This window comes from Macaca nemestrina (genome assembly GCF_043159975.1).
Source record: "Macaca nemestrina isolate mMacNem1 chromosome 4 unlocalized genomic scaffold, mMacNem.hap1 SUPER_4_unloc_5, whole genome shotgun sequence".
NCBI classification, from domain to species: Eukaryota; Metazoa; Chordata; class Mammalia; order Primates; family Cercopithecidae; genus Macaca; species Macaca nemestrina.
Window position 1 is genome coordinate 189,195 of NW_027257559.1, and position 13,132 is coordinate 202,326.

The 13,132-nt window shown below is 53.6% G+C and overlaps 1 long non-coding RNA gene across 1 annotated transcript; it reads left to right on the top strand.

The window, feature by feature from the left end:
• The first annotated feature begins 10,450 nt into the window (after window positions 1–10,450).
• Window positions 10,451–12,569, top strand: LOC139361057 (uncharacterized). The gene is made up of 3 exons (XR_011618624.1): window positions 10,451–10,593; window positions 12,164–12,335; window positions 12,514–12,569. It is a non-coding gene; the product is annotated as an uncharacterized lncRNA (long non-coding RNA).
• Window positions 12,570–13,132: the final 563 nt, after the last annotated feature.

The following is a 13,132-nucleotide window of genomic DNA, read 5'->3' on the forward strand; positions in this document are numbered from 1 at the left end:
ACACCCCTTGTTATATTGGATGGAATCTCATACTCCTTCAACCTGTATCTTTAGAACAATATCTCTTGGGGGCTGTCCATCCCTTCAATATTGGTAGTAATACCATCTTCTCCTTTCCTGGATGTAAGAAAGAATATCACAGGAGGGGTGTACACCCCTTGCAATGTTGGTAGTAATATCACCTCTCCCCTGTGGTTATTAAGGACAAAATCCCAGGGTGGCTGTACGGTTCCTACTTTATTGGGAGTAATATCATCCATTCACCCCCTGGATAAGAGGAACCATATCACGGAAGAGGTGTCCACCCCCTTCGATATTATCAGCCATGTCATCTTCTTCCCGCCTGGATATTAGGAACGATACCCGAGGTTTGGGGGCAGTGTACACCCACTGCGATATCGAAAGTAAAATCAGCCTCTTTCCCACTGGATATTAGGAACTATATCACAGGTGTGTGTGCACCTTCTGGGATATTGGGAGTACTGTCAGCCTCCACCCCGCTGCATATCAGGAACAATATACAGGGGGCAGGGTGGTTACACCCCCTGTGATATTGAGAGCAATATTCTTCTCTTTCCCCTGTATATTAGGAACTACATCACAGAGGTCTGTACACCTTCAGCGATATTGGGATTCATGTTATCCTCTCCCCCACTGAATGTCCAAAACGATATCACAGAAAGGTGTACACCCCCTGCCATATGGCCAGTAATATCATTGTCTCTACCTTTGGATACTAGGAACAACATCACAGAGGGTGTGACACTGCCCCACGATATTGGGCTTAATGTTATCCTCTCTTCCCCTGGATATTAGGAACGATATCCCTGGTGGTGGGAGGTGGAGTACATTAAGAACAATATCACTGGGTGGGTGTACTTCCCCTGCAATATTGGGTGTAGTATCATCCTCTCTTCCCTAGCATATTAAGAACAGTATCACAGGAGGGGTGTACAGCCACAGTTCCTGCGCTATTGGGAGCAATAGCATCTTCTCCCATTCTCTATATAAGGAACAATATCCCAGTGTGGGTGTACATCCCCTGCGATATTGGGCGTAGTGTCATCGTCTCCCAAAGTGGATATTAGGCATAGTGTCACAGGGGGGTGTACGCCTTCTTCGATATTGGGAGCAATATCATCCTCTCCCCTCAGGATTATAGGCAAAATATCAAAGCAGTTTTACAACTCGAGCGGTATGGGCAGTAATATCATCCTCTCCTCACCCAGATGTTAGGAACTATATCACAGGTGGCTGTACACTTCTTGTGATATTGGGAGTCATATCATCCTCTCCCATCGTGGATATTAAGAACAATATTACAAAGTAGGTGTACACCCCCTACGATATTGAGAGAAATATTATGCTCTCCCCTTTGGGACATTAGGAACAATATCGCAGGAGGTGTGTACAACCCCTGCGATATTGGGAGTCATATCATCCTCTCCCCCTGAATATAAGAAACAATATCACAGGAGGATGTACACCCCCTGTGATATTGGGAGTCATATCATTATAAGAAACAATATCACAGGAGGATGTACACCCCCTGTGATATTGGGAGTCATATCATTTTCTTTCCCTCTGGATATTCAGAACAATATCACAGGCGGTGTGTACACCCCCTGCGATATTGCCGCTGGCATCATCGTCTCCCTCCCAGGATATAGGAAACAATATCACAAGGCGGTGTATACCCCCTACAATATTGGGAGTAATGTCTTCCTCTCCCCAGCTGGCTATTAGGAACAATGTCACAGAAGGAGTGAACACCCACTGCTCTATAGGGGGTGATATCTTCTCCATCCCTGAATATTAGGAACAATATCACTCGGCAGTGTACACCTCCTGCAATATTGAGACTATTCCTCTCGCCCACTGGATATTAGGAATCATATCACAGGGGTGGTGTACACCCACTGTGAAATCGAAAGAAGTATCATCCTCTCCACCTTTGGATGTTAGGGACAATATCACGGGGGAGGTCTACACCCACTGCGATATTGGGAGTCATATCATCCTCTCCCACCCAGGATATAAGAAACAAGACCACCGAGGGGACAGACACCCACTGCGGTAGTTTCAATAATGTTATCTTATACCCACTGGCTATTAGGAATAACATCATAGAGGGGTGTACACTTTCCTCGATGTTGGGAGTAATATCATCTTCTCCCCGCTGGATATCAGGAACAAGTCTATTAATTATTAATATAAATAAATATAAAAATTAATAATAATCATCGATATTAATAATCATAATTAAGAGTAAAAATTAATACTGGTTTAAAATGTTAATGATTAATATTAATAATTAATAGTAATATTATTAATAATAAAATAATGATTTCAACAATTAATGTTGCTTAAATCATTACTAAGAGATGTTGGTAATAAAATAATGATTCATATTAAGAACTAATAATACTGTTAAATGACATTAAAATTAATAATTAATTTTAAGCATGCATAATCACATATGTAAAAGCGTTATCCAAAATTAATAACTGTATTTACTAATTAATAGTGTCATTGATAATTATTAAAATCAATCATTTATGTTTAATAATTAATCATATTATTACTCCTAATAACACAAGGAGTGTACACCTACCTGTGATGTCATTCCTAATATCCAGGGACGGAGATCATGATACTAGTTTTAATATCGCAGTAGGTGTACACTCACGTGGTGACATTAATCCTAATATCTACGATGAAAGAGTAGGACATGAAACCCAACATAACAAACAATGGACAGCCACCTGGTGAAATTGCTCCTAATATTCACGGAAGAAGCTTATGATATTACTCCCAATATCGCAGGGAGAGTACAGGTCTTCTGTGATATGGTTCCTAGTATCCGGAGGGGGAGAGTATGATAATAATCACAGTATGGCAAGCTGTGTTCACCCGGCCTGTGATACTGTTATTAATATCATGGAAGGAAGAGAATGATATGACGTCTCATAGAGCAGGAGGCGTACACCTAGCCTGGGATAGTGCTCCTAATATTCACGGAGAGGAGAGGCTGACATTACTTCCAATACGGCAGGGGGGTGAGCCACCCCCCGCGAGGTGGCTCCCAATAGCCACCCCCTCTCCCCCCCTTGGCTATTGGGAGCCACCTCGCAGGGGGGTGAGCCACCCCCCGCGAGGTGGGGACCAATAGCCACCCCCCTCTCCCCCCCTTGGCTATTGGGAGCCACCTCGCAGGGGGGTGAGCCACCCCCCGCGAGGTGGGGACCAATAGCCACCCCCTCTCCCCCCCTTGGCTATTGGGAGCCACCTCGCAGGGGGGTGAGCCACCCCCCGCGAGGTGGGGACCAATAGCCACCCCCTCTCCCCCCCTTGCTATTGGGAGCCACCTCGCAGGGGGGTGAGCCACCCCCCGCGAGGTGGGGACCAATAGCCACCCCCTCTCCCCCCCTTGGCTATTGGGAGCCACCTCGCAGGGGGGTGAGCCACCCCCCGCGAGGTGGGGACCAATAGCCACCCCCTCTCCCCCCCTTGGCTATTGGGAGCCACCTCGCAGGGGGGTGAGCCACCCCCCGCGAGGTGGGGACCAATAGCCACCCCCTCTCCCCCCCTTGGCTATTGGGAGCCACCTCGCAGGGGGGTGAGCCACCCCCCGCGAGGTGGGGACCAATAGCCACCCCCTCTCCCCCCCTTGGCTATTGGGAGCCACCTCGCAGGGGGGTGAGCCACCCCCCGCGAGGTGGGACCAATAGCCACCCCCTCTCCCCCCCTTGGCTATTGGGAGCCACCTCGCAGGGGGTGAGCCACCCCCGCGAGGTGGGGACCAATAGCCACCCCCTCTCCCCCCCTTGGCTATTGGGAGCCACCTCGCAGGGGGGTGAGCCACCCCCGCGAGGTGGGGACCAATAGCCACCCCCTCTCCCCCCCTTGGCTATTGGGAGCCACCTCGCAGGGGGTGAGCCACCCCCCGCGAGGTGGGGACCAATAGCCACCCCCTCTCCCCCCCTTGGCTATTGGGAGCCACCTCGCAGGGGGGTGCCACCCCCCGCGAGGTGGGGACCAATAGCCACCCCCTCTCCCCCCTTGGCTATTGGAGCCACCTCGCAGGGGGTGAGCCACCCCCCGCGAGGTGGGGACCAATAGCCACCCCCTCTCCCCCTTGGCTATTGGAGCCACCTCGCAGGGGGTGAGCCACCCCCCGCGAGGTGGGGACCAATAGCCACCCCTCTCCCCCCTTGGCTATTGGAGCCACCTCGCAGGGGGTGAGCCACCCCCCGCGAGGTGGGGACCAATAGCCACCCCCTCTCCCCCCCTTGGCTATTGGGAGCCACCTCGCAGGGGGTGAGCCACCCCCGCGAGGTGGGGACCAATAGCCACCCCCTCTCCCCCCTTGGCTATTGGGAGCCACCTCGCAGGGGGGTGAGCCACCCCCCGCGAGGTGGGGACCATTAGCCACCCCCTCTCCCCCCCTTGGCTATTGGGAGCCACCTCGCAGGGGGTGAGCCACCCCCCGCGAGGTGGGGACCAATAGCCACCCCCTCTCCCCCCCTTGGCTATTGGAGCCACCTCGCAGGGGGGTGAGCCACCCCCCGCGAGGTGGGGACCAATAGCCACCCCCTCTCCCCCCTTGGCTATTGGAGCCACCTCGCAGGGGGTGAGCACCCCCGCGAGGTGGGACCATAGCCACCCCTCTCCCCCCTTGGCTATTGGAGCCACCTCGCAGGGGGTGAGCCACCCCCGCGAGGTGGGGACCAATAGCCACCCCCTCTCCCCCCCTTGGCTATTGGGAGCCACCTCGCAGGGGGTGAGCCACCCCCCGCGAGGTGGGGACCAATAGCCACCCCCTCTCCCCCCTTGGCTATTGGGAGCCACCTCGCAGGGGGTGAGCCACCCCCGCGAGGTGGGGACCAATAGCCACCCCTCTCCCCCCCTTGGCTATTGGGAGCCACCTCGCAGGGGGTGAGCCACCCCCGCGAGGTGGGGACCAATAGCCACCCCCTCTCCCCCCCTTGGCTATTGGAGCCACCTCGCAGGGGGTGAGCCACCCCCGCGAGGTGGGGACCAATAGCCACCCCCTCTCCCCCCCTTGGCTATTGGGAGCCACCTCGCAGGGGGGTGAGCCACCCCCGCGAGGTGGGGACCAATAGCCACCCCCTCTCCCCCCCTTGGCTATTGGGAGCCACCTCGCAGGGGGGTGAGCCACCCCCCGCGAGGTGGGGACCAATAGCCACCCCCTCTCCCCCCCTTGGCTATTGGGAGCCACCTCGCAGGGGGGTGAGCCACCCCCCCGCGAGGTGGGGGACCAATAGCCACCCCCTCTCCCCCCCTTGGCTATTGGGAGCCACCTCGCAGGGGGGTGAGCCACCCCCCGCGAGGTGGGGACCAATAGCCACCCCCTCTCCCCCCCTTGGCTATTGGGAGCCACCTCGCAGGGGGGTGAGCCACCCCCCGCGAGGTGGGGACCAATAGCCACCCCCTCTCCCCCCCTTGGCTATTGGGAGCCACCTCGCAGGGGGGTGAGCCACCCCCCGCGAGGTGGGGACCAATAGCCACCCCCTCTCTCCCCCCCTTGGCTATTGGGAGCCACCTCGCAGGGGGGTGAGCCACCCCCCGCGAGGTGGGGACCAATAGCCACCCCCTCTCCCCCCCTTGGCTATTGGGAGCCACCTCGCAGGGGGGTGAGCCACCCCCCGCGAGGTGGGGACCAATAGCCACCCCCTCTCCCCCCCTTGGCTATTGGGAGCCACCTCGCAGGGGGGTGAGCCACCCCCCGCGAGGTGGGGACCAATAGCCACCCCCTCTCCCCCCCTTGGCTATTGGGAGCCACCTCGCAGGGGGGTGAGCCACCCCCCGCGAGGTGGGGACCAATAGCCACCCCCTCTCCCCCCCTTGGCTATTGGGAGCCACCTCGCAGGGGGGTGAGCCACCCCCCGCGAGGTGGGGACCAATAGCCACCCCCTCTCCCCCCCTTGGCTATTGGGAGCCACCTCGCAGGGGGGTGAGCCACCCCCCGCGAGGTGGGGACCAATAGCCACCCCCTCTCCCCCCCTTGGCTATTGGGAGCCACCTCGCAGGGGGGTGAGCCACCCCCCGCGAGGTGGGGACCAATAGCCACCCCCTCTCCCCCCCTTGGCTATTGGGAGCCACCTCGCAGGGGGGTGAGCCACCCCCCGCGAGGTGGGGACCAATAGCCACCCCCTCTCCCCCCCTTGGCTATTGGGAGCCACCTCGCAGGGGGGTGAGCCACCCCCCGCGAGGTGGGGACCAATAGCCACCCCCTCTCCCCCCCTTGGCTATTGGGAGCCACCTCGCAGGGGGGTGAGCCACCCCCCGCGAGGTGGGGACCAATAGCCACCCCCTCTCCCCCCCTTGGCTATTGGGAGCCACCTCGCAGGGGGGTGAGCCACCCCCCGCGAGGTGGGGACCAATAGCCACCCCCTCTCCCCCCCTTGGCTATTGGGAGCCACCTCGCAGGGGGGTGAGCCACCCCCCGCGAGGTGGGGACCAATAGCCACCCCCTCTCCCCCCCTTGGCTATTGGAGCCACCTCGCAGGGGGGTGAGCCACCCCCCGCGAGGTGGGGACCAATAGCCACCCCCTCTCCCCCCCTTGGCTATTGGGAGCCACCTCGCAGGGGGGTGAGCCACCCCCCGCGAGGTGGGGACCAATAGCCACCCCCTCTCCCCCCCTTGGCTATTGGGAGCCACCTCGCAGGGGGGTGAGCCACCCCCCGCGAGGTGGGGACCAATAGCCACCCCCTCTCCCCCCCTTGGCTATTGGGAGCCATTGTGGACTCACATTGTGGACTCACATCCTGTTTTCGATATTGTGAGTAGTATCGTTTCTCTCTCTGGAAATGATTAACTCTTTCACAGACGTGTGTGTATCTTCAGAATATTCCTCAGGGAACAATGATAGAATTTTTTATTAAATATTAAGAATCAATTATAATAATTATCAATAATATTATCAATTAATATTTTCTCATTAATATTGATAATTAATTTAAATAGATGATGATGGATGCCCAAAATTAATTTTTAATAATCATGTCATTTATTAATATTAATTCTTAATATTAATTATTGTGTTTTTGCCAGTATCACTTTGTAGTGATTTAAATAACATTAGTTATTGATACCATTATTTTATTATTAATAGTGTTATGATTATTAATTATTAATACTAATCGTTAACATTTTGAATCAATAATATTTAGTATCTTTATTGTCATTAGTAATGATGATTAGTATCAATTTTTATTGTATTCATTAATATTAACAATTAATAGGCTTGTTCCTGATATCCGGCGTTGAGAAGATGATATTACTCCCAGTATCGAAGAAAGTGTTCACTCCTCTATGATGTTATTCCTAATAACCAGGGGGTAGCGGCTGACATGAATGAAACTACCGCAGCGTGTATTCATCCTTTCGGTCATCTTGTTCCCTCTATCCAACCTGCGAGAGGATAATATTACTCCCAATATCACAAAGGGCGTCGACCTCCACTGTGATATTTTCCCTCACATCCAGCCGGAGAGAGGAAGATATTACTAATAGCCAGCCGGGGAGAGGAAGATATTATCCCCAATATCACAGGGGTGTACATCCCCTTGTGACATTGTTCCTTATATCCTGGGATGGAGAAGATAATACTAGTGGCAATATTGCAGGGATTTTACACACCCACTGTGCTATTGTTCCGAATAACATCATATGACTCCCAGTATCACCGGGGGGGGGGGAAACATCCTCCTGTGATATGGTTTCTTATATTCAAAGAGAGAGAATGATATTACTCCCAATATCACAGGGGTTGTACACACCTCCTGCAATATTGTTCCTAATATCCCGAAGAGGAGAGCATAATATTACTCTCAATATCTCAGCGGGTGTACACCTCATTTCTAATATTTTTCATAATATCCAAAATGGGAGAGGATGATAAGATTCCCAATATGCCAAGAAGTGTACAGTCCCCTGTGATATAGTTCCTAACATCCAGGTGGGGATAGGATGCTATTACTGCCCATATCGTACGAGTTGTAAAACCCCTTCGACATTTAGCCTACGATCCTGAGGGGAGAGGATGATATTACTCCCAATATCGAAGAAGGTGTAAACCCCGCTGAGACACTGCACCCAATATCCACATTGGGTGACAATGACAATATGCCCTATATCGCAAGGGATGTACACAAACCCAGGGATATTGTTGCTTATATCTAGAGTGGAAGAAGACGCTATTACTCCCAATAACACAGGGACTGTGGCTGTACCCCCCTCCTGTGATATTGTTCTTAATATCCTAGGCAAGAGAGGATGATACTACGCACAATATCGCAGGGGGAGTACAGCCACCCAGTGATGTTGTTCTTAATGTACTCCACCTCCCTCCACCAGGGATATCGTTTCTAATATTCAGGGGAAGGGAGGATAACATTATGCCCAATATTGCAGGGGACTGTACACACCCTCTGTGATGTTGTTCCTAGTATCCAAAGGTAGAGACGATGATGTTACTGGCCATATTGCAGGGGGTGTACACCCTTCTGTGATATCGTTTTCGACATTCAATGGGGGAGAGGATAACAGGAATCCCAATATCGCTGAAGGTGTACAGACCCCTGTGATGTAGTTCCTAATGTACAGGGGAAAGAGAAGAGTATTGCTCTCAATATCACAGGGGATGTAACCACCCTGCCCCCTTTGTGTTGTTCCTGATATGCAGCAGGGTGGAGGCTGATAGCACTCCCAATATCCCAGAAGGTGCACACACACCCGTGATATCGTTCCTAATATCCAGTGGGAAAGAGGCTGATTTTACTTTCGATATCGCAGTGGGTGTAAACCGCCCCCAAACCTCGGGTATCATTCCTAATATCCTGGCGGGAAGAAGATGACATGGCTGACAATATCGAAGGGTGTGGACAACTCTTCTGTGATATGGTTCCTGATATCCAGGGGGTGAATGGATGATATTACTCCCAATAAAGTAGGAACCGTACAGCCGCCCTGGGATTTTGTCCTTAATAACCACAGGAGAGAGGTGATATTACTACCAACATTGCAAGTGGTGTACACACCTCCTGTGATATTGTTTCTGATATCCAGGAAAGGAGAAGATGGTATTACTACCAATATTGAAGAGATATACAACCCCCATGGGATATTGTTCTAAAGATACAGGTTGAAAGAGGATGAGACGCCATCCAATATAATAAGGGGTGTACACCCCGCCTGTGATGTGAATCGTAAAACCTAGAAGAAGAGAGAATGACATTGCTTCCAAAAACACACGGGGTGTACACCCACCCTGTGACATCGTTCCTGTCATCTAAAGGAAGAGATGATGATACTAGTCCCACTACCGGAGAAGGTACACACCTCCCTGTGATATTGTTCCTCATAACTTGTGGGGGAGAGCATGATATTACTTCCAGTATGACAGTGGCTTGACACTCACTTTGTGATATTGGTTCTGCACACCAACTCTGTGCCCCTCGTTTCCCATGCGTTCTCTCCACACTTTTGGAACCTCGGGGGAGTCTTTGTCTTTGGTTACAGATGAAGAGAAAAAGGGTCTGAGAGGTTAAGCAAGTTTGTTACTGGAAAGCGGTTCCGATCCAGACACCAAGAGAGGTTTCTTGGATCTCACAGAAGAAAGAATTCAGGGCGAGTCCATAAAGTGAAATCAAGTTTATTAGGAAAGGAAAGGAATAAAAGAATGGCTACTCTGGCCAGGCGCAATGGCTCACTCCTGTAATCCTATAACTTTGGGATGCCGAGGCAGGTGGATCACCTGAGGTGAGAAGTTCGAGACCAGCCTGGTCCAACATGGCAAAACCCTGTCGCCACTAAAATACAAAACATTAACTGGGCGTGGTGGCAGGTGCCTGTAATCGCACCTACTAGGAATGCTGAGGCAAGAGAATCGCTTGAACCCAAGAGGTAGAGGTTGTAGTGAGCCAAGATCACGCCACTGCATTCCAGTTCGGCCAACAGAGCGAGACTCCATCTCAAAAAAAAATAAAAATAAAAATAAAAAAAAGAATGGCTGCTCCATAGGCAAAGTGGTGCCAAAGGCTGCTGGTTGCCCATTTTCATGGTTATTTCTTGATCATACGCTAAACAAGGGTTGGACTCTTCATGAGTGTTCCAGGAAAGGGGTGGGCAATTCCCAGACCTGACAGTTTCTGCCCTCCCTTCTAAGACCATGTAGGGCAACCTCCAGATGTTGCCATGGCATCTGTAAACTGTCGCGGCGCTGGTCGGAGTGTCTTGTAACAGCTAATGCATTATAATTAGCACATAATGAGCCGTGAGGACAATCAGAGGTCACTCTCGTGGCCATCTTCGGTTTGGTGGGCTTTGGCCGACTTTACTGCAACTTGCTTTATCAGCAAGGTCTTTATGACCTGTATCTTGTGGGGACCTCCTATCTCATCCTGTGACTAAGAATGCCTAGCCTCCTGGGAATGCGGCCCAGCAGGTCTCAGCCTCCCTTTACCCAGCCCCCATTCAAGATGGAGTCGCTCTGGTTCTCGTGCCTCTGACAAGTTGGCCTGGGTTGAGTGTTCTCTAGTGTGTGGTTGTTGGAGCTGTTCCTAGGGGTAAGAGGGATTGTCAGTAGGAAACAGGACTCTGTTAGCCCGGGGGCTGGCACTCTGCCCCAGTATGTCGGCCTCATTTTAGTGATGGCAAAACTGGGGCTCAGAGACATCAACTCCCTCATCCCGAACCCCCAGACTGTCAGGGGTGGGCTGGGGTTTGAATGTGGGGCTTGAAGACCCGTCATCTCCTCTGGTCCCCCAGTCTCTGCTGCCCAAGAGGAACAGGATCCCAGGATACAGGCCCCTCATGGCACCAGCCAGGGTGGGTGGAGATGGGGAGGCACAGTTCCAAAGCCCCCCGGACTCTGAGGCAGGTCGGGGACCAAGAGCAACCCTGACCTAGGGACCCCACCCCGAGAAGAATGGCTGCAGGTCCAACCCAGCGGGCACGACGTCTGTCCTCAGGCAACGTGACGGCGCTTCCGGCTGCTCCAGCCAGGCCGTGCTGTCTTCGTTTCCAATCATGCGGCCTCCTCTCCAATTCCCAAGCCCAACCCCCAGAGACAGGGATCTGGAGTCCACGTGAGGTTTGTCAGCAGTTCTGACGCGCTGCTTCCTGCCAGCCCCGCGGCTGGTTCTGGAAAGCTCTCTGCTGCCCCCTGGTGGGGAGGCTCAGGGTAGGGCTCTGGCTGCAAGCATGGGGTCCCAGAACCTCCTGGCTCTGTCACCTCTGCTGGGTGGAAAACCAACCCAGGATTGAACCAGCAGATGGGTGCCTGATTCCTTATTATCAGAGCTCCATCCACTGGCAAGTCTCTCTGCGGGCCTCAGTTTCCCCTTCCATTAAACGAGGGGCTTGGGGATACCAAGGAGGGGTAACTGCTTAGTGAGGATGGGAGGTTTCTTCTGGGGAGATGAACACATTTTGAAACTAGATGGCATGAGTGGTTGCACAGGACTGTGAATACAGAAATGCCACCACATTAATCGCGTTGAAATAGTTAATTGCATGTGATGTGAAAGTCACTTCATTTAAAGTGTTTAAAAGAGGGGCCTGGGAGAGTGCAGTGTACGTGAGAATCACGTGGGACACCCACAGTCTCTGAACCTCGGTTTCCTTGCCGTAAACTGGCAAAGAGACCATGTGAGCTGTGTTCCCTGGGGCCCAGAGATTCCAAGCAGGAAAACCTGGGATTCCTGGGACTGGGATGAGGGCCGGGGGCCGGAAGGGGAGGGGCATGTGGGGATAGCTGTGGTCAGCCCAGATAAGGCTTTCAATACTGGGTAACAGCGTCTACACAGGTGGAGATCCCTGCATCTCACTTCCCGCAGGGCTGACCAGTGGCCAGAGGTGGGACTAGCCAGGCTTGGCCCAACCAAGTCTGGGAGCAGAGGACACTGACTGAGGGATGCCCGTCGCCACCCTCACTGGCCTGTGGCTCTCCTGACACCACAAGAGAGGTCCAGGAGCTGACCTTGGGTCCTAATGGGGGACACCTTCCTGGCTGCAGGCTGACAGGGTGGTGTGGTGGTCAGTGTACTGGGCTCTGCGTCTCCGCCCCTACCTGCTGTGTGACGGTCAGCCAGACACCTAACCTCTCTGTGCCTCTATTTCTCCAATGGCGAACAGGGACACTAGCATCCCCCACATCCGGGCACAGTGGCCTGAAGGTTAAAGGCAACGGCGGCACGAGACCTACAGCAAAAGCTCTGAGCAGGGAGAGCAGGAAGCTGCCCAGAGTTCCACCACCATCTCCCCTCTGGCCGCCGAGGAAACCTAGGCTCATGGTGACCTGGCCCAGGTCTGTTGGACTCACAGTCCTTCTCATCCCCAAGAGGGCTGCCACCAGGGAAGGAGCTGGCCCCTAGACATAGCCCAGGAAGCACACAGGGAAGGATGCCCTGGGGACTTTGGTATGTTATTGCAAAAAAAACCATTTATTGCTATTTGAACCCTGTTTTCATGCCTCCATTTCCCAGAAAATGAGCCACGGAGACACCAGGAGAGGCAGGAGACCATCCTCCTTGCACAAAACCGATTCCCTCGGATGCTGTCCTCAGCGAGGGTGGCTGGGGTCAACCAGGGGGCCCACCCGCAGAGTGGCAGAGGAGGTAGGTTGACCCTGCGGACGTTGAGTTCTGTGGCGAAGGTCCTGGCCTTCTGGTAGAAGAGGATCGACTTCTCGCGGTCCAGGAGGAAGTTGTGGGAGATGGTGGCCGGCCACGTGTAGATCTTCAGCCGTGCCTTCTTGTTGCCCAGGTCCACGGCAGCTGCCAGTGCCAGCTGGTAGTACCCGGCTGCATCAAAAGGGGTCCTGAAAGGGACAGGCCATGCTCAGCAAAAGGGGGACTCGGAGCCCGTCTTCCCAGAGGCCGTTCCTGTCTCCAGGTCATTCCACATGTCCAGCCAATGCTGGCTCACCCCATGAGCCCCGAAGCCTGTGACACTGCTGTGGTCTCAGCTGCAGGTGGGGATGACCCTGACACCCCTGGAAGCCTTCCTGACTGTCCCTATGCCCCACTCACCCCACGCCTCCTGCCCCAGTCCCACCCTCTCTGCAGGCAGTGGCTGCTTTCCCCATGGGCTGAGGTCAGGGCA